Source organism: Kryptolebias marmoratus, linkage group LG5 (genome assembly GCF_001649575.2).
Source record: "Kryptolebias marmoratus isolate JLee-2015 linkage group LG5, ASM164957v2, whole genome shotgun sequence".
Taxonomy (NCBI): domain Eukaryota; kingdom Metazoa; phylum Chordata; class Actinopteri; order Cyprinodontiformes; family Rivulidae; genus Kryptolebias; species Kryptolebias marmoratus.
Genome location: NC_051434.1, coordinates 15,293,713 through 15,301,948, shown reverse-complemented (window position 1 = coordinate 15,301,948; position 8,236 = coordinate 15,293,713). Strand labels below are relative to the sequence as shown.

The 8,236-nt window shown below is 36.9% G+C and overlaps 1 long non-coding RNA gene across 2 annotated transcripts; it reads left to right on the top strand.

Annotated features, from left to right (window-relative positions):
- Positions 1-3,199: 3,199 nt before the first annotated feature.
- LOC112450796 lies at positions 3,200-7,938 on the top strand. Of its 2 annotated transcripts, none has more exons than XR_003039499.2 (4): positions 3,200-3,414; positions 4,639-4,738; positions 5,681-5,732; positions 7,710-7,938. It is a non-coding gene; the product is annotated as an uncharacterized LOC112450796 (long non-coding RNA). The 2 variants fall into 2 exon arrangements; XR_003039500.2 differs by lacking the exon at positions 7,710-7,938 and adding an exon at positions 5,886-5,984.
- Positions 7,939-8,236: the final 298 nt, after the last annotated feature.

Here is an 8,236-nt window from a genome sequence, read left to right as displayed (position 1 = left end):
CCTGACATGAGCTTCCATGTTGTAGAGAGACAGGTTATTGGCCGATAGTTGGATGGGACTGAACCCTTTGAGGGATCCTTCTGGATCAGGATTGTGTGCCCTTCAGCTAACCATTCAGGGTGGGTCCTATTTTTCAGTAGCTGGTTCATTTGAGCTGCCAGTCGCTCGTGGAGGGCAGTGGAGGGCACTATATATGTATGTATATATATATATACTTATGTGTGTGTTTGTGTGTCTGTGTAGCACCATATAAAATGACTTTAATGTGTAAAACCAGCACATAAAAGCTGTAACTTACAGATACCTGTATTAGTATGTGTGTTTCTTTCATGTCTCTAGGCAATGTTTGAATGTTGTTCCATGTATTTGATCTCCTCAGGGAAAGAGCTCTGAAAGAGCACAACTGCAAACACAGCGTAAAAAATTGATTGTGGACATGACTATGCCTCCTCTCACTCTTCTATTCTAACCTTTCAGCTTCTTGCGGTGCAGAGGGCATTTCCCTATCCTGTTCCTTGGAGCAGTCTGACTGAGTAAAAACCACAAACATGCCTAAAGGCCTCATGCCCTCTGTGTCTGCCATTATCTGCAAAAGATTAAACCAAAGGAGTGAATGCTAGTACATCTCCCTGCAAGAACATTACGAATAATGAACAAAACAAATCTAAAGGCCTAGCATTGGTTAACGGAACACACATTGCCTGCTGCCTTTTTACCAGAGTTTTAAATTAGGGTTATCCTATGATAAGAAATCACAACATTGTAAGACAAAAAATAAAATAAAATATCAAGGTAAAACTTTAAAAATAACTAAAAACTAAAACTAAAAATCCTTTAAGATATGTAAAGATGTTTTGATCAGTATTGATGTTTGCAACCGAAACATAAAGTATATGACGCTGCATCGAAGATTTTATCTTATCCTAACTTTGACCAGAATGAATTAGTAGATGTTTCTATAGCTTGTTTTTAGGGGATTTTTTTTTTTCTTTAACTGGTTTTAGAAGCTGCAGTGAGTTTGTGACTCCACTCTTTCCTTTTCTTCAACAATGTATGTTTGATAGTAGCTGTATTGACAAGAATTATTCTATCCTTTAAAGATAGTTTGAGAGTTCACAATAGCACACTTGAGTCCAAACTAAAATCAAGCAAACTGTTTTCTTTCTATTTTTTTTTCTCTTGTAGGTTTCTTTCTAGTATTCTCTACCATCTTCTCAGCCATCATTTATACTCTTAGTTGTCTGCTTTTCATTGTTAGATCCTGATATTTATTCCTGTTCATGCCTCATTGTGCCATGTTTAGTAATTCTGCTCTATTTATTCTACTTCTTTATCACTAAGGATTGTAGTCTTGATCCAGAACATGACTCCTGCTGGAGTGGGTCTTTTTCAATCACCAATTTACAACAGGTTTTATTTTTAAATACATATTTTTCCATCCATCTATCCATTTTCTTTAACCCTCTTTTGTTTTCTGGGTGGTAGAGGGGGTGCCTCATTGTGTGAGAGGCGGGGTGCACCCTTGACAGGTTGCAAGTTCGTCACAGTGCCACAGAGACATACCAGACAACCAACCATTCACCCTCTAACTCACACCTAGGGAAAATTTAACATTACCAATGTAGGTAACATGCATGTTTTTTTTTCAATTGCTTAATATAAGACATTCAAGTGCATGTAACCATGGATCAAAAAACAACAAAAAAAAAGATTTTAATGTATCATAATTAACAAAATTTGCCCTGCAATCACATACAAAAATATCATTGTATTGAACATGTTTTCTAATTCTTGCTGGTGTTTTTCTAATTATTTTCTGACTTATTTTGTTGTGCTCATGCATGGCTTTTATTAATGGAAATGTCAAACTAACAACTGAAACAAAATCCTGCATGCAGAACCTACAATAGGAAATTGTATACACTGTAGCTAGCCAACGTCCATTCAGTTAAATAGAAGAGTCAGTTCTTATCTTCTGTAATAATGTGTGTAAATGTTCAAACATTCTAAAGACAAAACAGTTCCATAGTGTTGTAGCATGTTTTTTCAACTGTTTTTTTTTTTCATTAAAATCATAGGTCTTAGTCCCCTTCTGTTTTGCTCTTTTCACTGATCAAATATTCTCTGTGTAGAGCAAGTGAAAAAGATCAGACAAAACAAAGTCAAGGTAGGAAGACAGCAGTGAAAACAACATGCACAGTAAGCACTGGGATGGCTGAACCTGCAAAAGCACAGAAGCAGGCTGGCAAAGTGCTCACAGTGGACCTGTGGCATATTTACTCGGGGGATAATGAGCTGAGAGGAAGCAGACGAAGGGCCCACGAAGGTCAGGTGATACAGCAGGTGGAAACTCAGAACAGATGGGGACAAAATTACAAAAGAGTTAGTTTGGGAACACAGATAATCAAGCAGACTAAATGAGATATAGCTGAAACGTGATGCTGCAGTTTTATTACTAGAGTGTTCATTTCATGTTTACATAATAATGAATGAAGTTATTCATACTGACGTAGTGAAGCAATTAACAGTAACAGGTACCATACACACACACACACATATATATATATATATATATATATATATATATATATATATATATATATATATATATATATATATACATATACATGTTCCATATAGAACATAAGATGCTGTCAGGCCAATGTAGACAAACAGTTTAATCAACGAACAAGTTTCAGTGTGTAAATGTAAAAAAATCTTTTCACTGCCACAGAGGCTTCATGTCCAGCAGGGAAAACCTAGCAATAGCAATCAGCTTCACTTGAGGGATAGCAAGGCGTTTCCCTTATGGAGGTAATATATATAATCCCAGTCTGGGTGTTCCCTGGACCTTCTCCCTGTTGGATGTGCATACCCCCAGAGGTGGACACTTATCAGATGTGCCAACCCCCTCAACTGACTCTTTTTAATGAGCAGGTAGTATCAGGTAAGGTGGTGACGAAGGCGAACCCAGAGCGCAGACTCATAATTAAAAAAAACTATTTTATTAAACTAAAAGATAAACCAAACAAAAGCTGACGAAGCAGGGAAGCCAAAACAGAAACTAACTTGATAAACTACAGGTGGGCGCAGAAAACAATCAGGACGGGAACAACAAGCAAAGAACAATGAACCAGCAGAGAAGTGGAATAAATGACTGGGTTTTAAGCACAGAGGATAATAGATAAGTGGGCACAGATGAGTGATAATCATTGCCGACAGGTGGAGGTAGGCGTGGCAGAAAACCAATTGTTGACTGAGGGTAAATGGAAGATACAAAAACACAGGAAACAGAGACACCACCAAAACAAGGCCAACAAAGATAACTAACAAAACATGGACAATAACCTTGGAATGAAACAAGACAGATGCAAAAAAAAAAAAAAACACAAAGAAAAACTCAAAACCTCACAGGTAGGAGCTGCTGTACTTTGAACTCTGTAGGTTGACTGAACTCCTCTGGAGGAAACTTCATTCAGCCACTGTGTGTTGGAGTTGGAGTCAAGTTACTACATAAATTGATATATGATTTAAACAATTTGGTGGTTATGCAACAACAACATAAGCATGTGTGCAAAATAAATACATTTAATAATAATAATTGATTTGTGTGAATATTCAGCAATTCTAATATTTTGTAAGTATAAGTAATTTATTAAAGTTTCCCAGCTGTTGAGATCAGAGTCTATATTTTATTTAACATAGTAGGTATATTCAAACAACCAGATGTATCCAGGATCTTGTTCCTTCAGTTCAAATCTCATGACCATGGGATGGACAGGTAAACTGAGAGCTCTGCCTTTTGAGTCATTTCCTTTTACACAACAACAGACCTAAGTAATGTTGTCATTACTGTGGACGTGATCCTGTTTTGTCAATCCATCTCCCGATCCCTTCTGCCATCTCGTGTAAACAAGACACCCAAATACTTGAACTCCTTCACATCAGACAAAAACTCACCCTCAACCCTGGAAGGAGCATTCCATCTTTTGTGAGGTGAGCTGGGTGGCAGTGGAGGGCGGGAGTCCTGAGCACGCTGATTCCTAGCGTCATAAACCAGCTTTAGGTTTATTGGTTTTGCCTTGACTTATTTTGGTTCAAATACTTTTTTGCTCAGTGTCAACCTTGTGAAATGCAGAAATAGTAGTTTCCATTGCCTGTTTGCAGCCTTTTGAGCTGTCACCCATCCAATCAAGGCAAACATATTATCAACTCAAGGGTGAAGAGCTGATGCTGATGTTTTTACCAGCATCTCTCCTCCCCTGCTGTCTTTTTTCCATCTTATATTATTGCAGTAGCCACTGTCAAGCCCCCTTGTGTCTGCTCTTTCAGTCAAATCAGAGGCATCAATATATTTTTATCCTGTCACCAGAAGCCAGAAAATGTCTCTCATTTCTTGCCTCCCCACTTTTTTTTTTCCTCTTAGCTCAACATCTCATCTGAGTTTTCATCTCATCCTTCCTCTGTATGCCACCATCTAATCATCTATGGCCTGTAGATTAGATTTCCTGCCTACTGGGATGTCATAGATGCCAGAGGGGGGCATTTAGATGAATTGCACATCACTGGTACACACATTTTAGAAAGAACACGTGTGTGTGGAGCATGTACACTGATACCTGTCAATTTTTTTTGTAGGTATTCCTCTCTTGGAATGGATATCTCATTTATGTACCTCTATACTGCCAGGGGCCAGACTGTTAAGATGACATGACACTGCCCATCATCTGTGAATTTGGTAAGAAATTTATCTCACTCAAAAAGCACAGAGTTATTATCTTTGCAGGCACTCTCTGTTCTCTTTTACTCTAAAACATCAACTAAATGTCTAACCTTAACAATTAGCATACCCATTGAATGCCAATACCCAATAAAACTTGAACTATTCACCGTTTTAGTTCCCTAAAAAGATTTGGACCCCAAAACCGTCGGGAGAATTGCCTCAGTCTAGGCAGTTTTTAGTTGCTTTTTTCCCATTCTGTTTTTGATTGCATATGGTTTGATGCTAACAGAAACTTTATCACAGGTAAGTAAAACTGCTTTAACATTATAGATGGGCATTTCAAGCAAAATACTATTCAAAGTTATTTTGCCTTTTACTATTACTAATTATGTGCTAGACACAACTAAGCTTTTCAAATGTCATAACAGATACATTTTATGTTTGGGAGAGAAAACAATATTGATATGAGCTTAACTTTTTGTTCATCTGAATGAGGGGTAATCATAGCAACCACTGCATGATTTAAGACTATTGTTTGTGTTATGTTTTAGTTTAATGTTGTTTGTTTGACTTTGTTTGTCGAGTTGTGTGGGTGTAAAACAAGTTAATTTATATTTTGTTGACATTTACCTGTAAGTACTGAAAAGTTAGGAACTAGAGTCCACACATCTTTGAATTTTTTTTGGAAAATGTAATAGTTAATGCTTCAAAGCAACATTTCTTTTGTGAAACATTTGTCATATAATGAAAATGTGAAGTTCACCGTTAAGTAATGAACAGGATGAAGCGATACACTGCCCTTTCTCTGGGATATTATGACCTATTGTAAATGGAACTGAATCTGAAGGTAATTTGTCTGTTTAGTTCAAAAACCCAAAGTATATTTTGAGTTGGGAATGGGCCTTCCTATTGTGATGCTATCACAATCTTGTGTTCCTCTTCCATTCGGTGTCGCAGCAATAAAAGTTGAGAGGACGACCAACTACCACCTGACTGTTAAGTTAGAAAGGTAATGCTTTCAGTTTTCACTTTTGGGTTCAGGTCCCAGCATGTGCATGACACAAATTTCACTGGACTCCCTAGTTTAGTGTAAAATAACCCTTTCATACACACTGATATACTCCCTCTTCCTCCTCCATTCTGTATTCTAATATTCAAACAGAGCATAAGAGGATCTCTCCCGTATTAAATTTGATTATAATGATGAAACCTGGTTGCAACACCTCTATCATTGTGACTTCTGTCGTAGAACAAAGCAGACATGAATAAGGTTTGTGCTTATCCTTTTTTTATCTTGTCTTGTACCCGAACATGGCTTTTTTGAGTCAAGAGAAGAATTTTTGCTCTCTTGTTTTTAGTCTCTATAGAAACAGTTTGTCTGATTCATGTCTTGATGCAGGTTTTCAGATGTATGCTGATTATGCAGTTGCATATCTGGCTGGAAAGGACATTGTATAAGTATCAGCAAAACTGTCATATATTTAGAGTCAATTGAAACATGGTTTGAAAAATCATATGTTACCTTAAATGTAATAATAAAAAAAATATGATTTTCTTTGAGGTCTCAGTCTTGGAAAAATAGCAACTGATTTGAAGCTGAAGATAATCCATCAGCACATCCAACAAGTTTTAGAAGAAAACTATCTTGGTTTTGGTCTGGATACTCATTTAACATTTGAAAAATATGTAAAGATGATAAGCAGAGTTGCAAAAGCAAACTTGCATACATTCAGATTAATTACAGACTATTTACCATTTCATGCAAGCAAACAGCTTCATGTACTCCATGATTTTCTCTAATACATTTTAATGTGTAATCTCTTAGTCTCAAGTGGCATCTACAATCATAAAACATCTAGAAATGATACGGCATAGTTTCAAACAAACAAACAAAAAATGATTTTGGTCAAAAAACCCTTCAAATTACATAACTGTTATCTTAAAAAAAATATGATGAACCTAAAAATTGTCCAATTCTTTAACCTTACACATATTTTTAAATGCTTAAATGAAGAAGCTCCTTGTTCCTGGCAGATCCACTGGCTCAGTAACCTCTGGATCATCCAGTGTGGATTGTTAAGACACCTCTTCTTTAAACTTCCTTGGGCCAAACAGCTTGTCCTGTATGAGGAAATAACATGTTTACATATGTTATTTCCTCATTCAAAGTTTTCAAATTTGAAATTGATTTCTGATTGACATAATTTTAGATTAGGATGGATGCAACTTCTTGAGGATGACCAGTTTGTAGCCATGATATAAAATAACTCGTTTTCAAAAACAACATACCTGTATGAAAGAACGTTATGTTAGCTAATATTAACCTTAACACTTTTGCATGACACCACTTGTTTAGTTTGTTGCTGTTTTCTCAACAGTATGTCTGAATTACAATGTAAATGTATGTGTGCTTGTCATAGACAGACCGTGTAAATAGTGCTAAGGATGCTGAAGGTATCAGTTTGCTGGGAGTTGAGTAAACCTTTGGACTGATTATACAGCCTGATCAGGTGGACTGATACATTCAGCACCATCAGCACATAATTGGTCTAGGCTCAGCACACACACGCGCATGTTTTTTTGTTTTGTTTTTTTTAAAGACCAAAAACAACAACAAAACAAAAGGGTTTTTGCTTGGGTAGCCTTTAGCCTAGCCTGGACAAGTACTTGTACCTCACTCTCTAAACTCCATGCTCTAGATTGGTGTCACAGCTGATAACTATTGATATCTATCTATCAGAACATTACTTCAAAAATGACCAGACGATCCTTTTAACACATGTACCTATGTAAATAAATAATAAATGAATTTGACAAAAGCCATGTATTGGTACATGACATAGCAATATTAGAAGCTGAAATCTTAAAGTAAATCCTGGAATCTTGTGTACATGTTTTTGCTCATAGTATGAAAAATCAGCAGGTTGATGTCAAGTTGGCTGAAGATGCAGAAGCTGTATGAGAACCAAATGTTTAATTTTAACAGTGAAGACTCCTCCGGCATGTGCAGTTGCTGCTGTGTACACCCTGACTGCTCTACAGCGCATCAGAGGAAAAGGAGCCACATCAGTATTTCAGGTGATAGATTGGAAAAGTTTTAATCATACACTCTGTGCTGTTGCCTGGCAACAGGCTTCCCCTCGCAGAACTTGTGTGTTGGTTGAGGAGAGGCAAAGATAAGAAGAGGATGATGAGCCAAACATACAGTGGAGATGATGGAGAGACCAAAACGAATGATGTGACATGCTTGACTGTATTGGTTGCAATTAAACAGTAAAGATGACAAAAAGGATAATATATTGTATTCAATGGGGGGATGACATTGTAGAAAGTATACTGGTAGTAGTTTAAAAGCCCATAATGTGTGTAAGTTTAGAAAACTTGGTGTTTCAGTCATCACTCCTAACGGGGGAAAAAAAAATGCATCCACAGTCATCCTTTTACCTTTTAGAGCTGAGCACCTACAAAGCATTCCTCCTGTTTACAGCCAAGGTGGGTGCTTTAAACTGATTC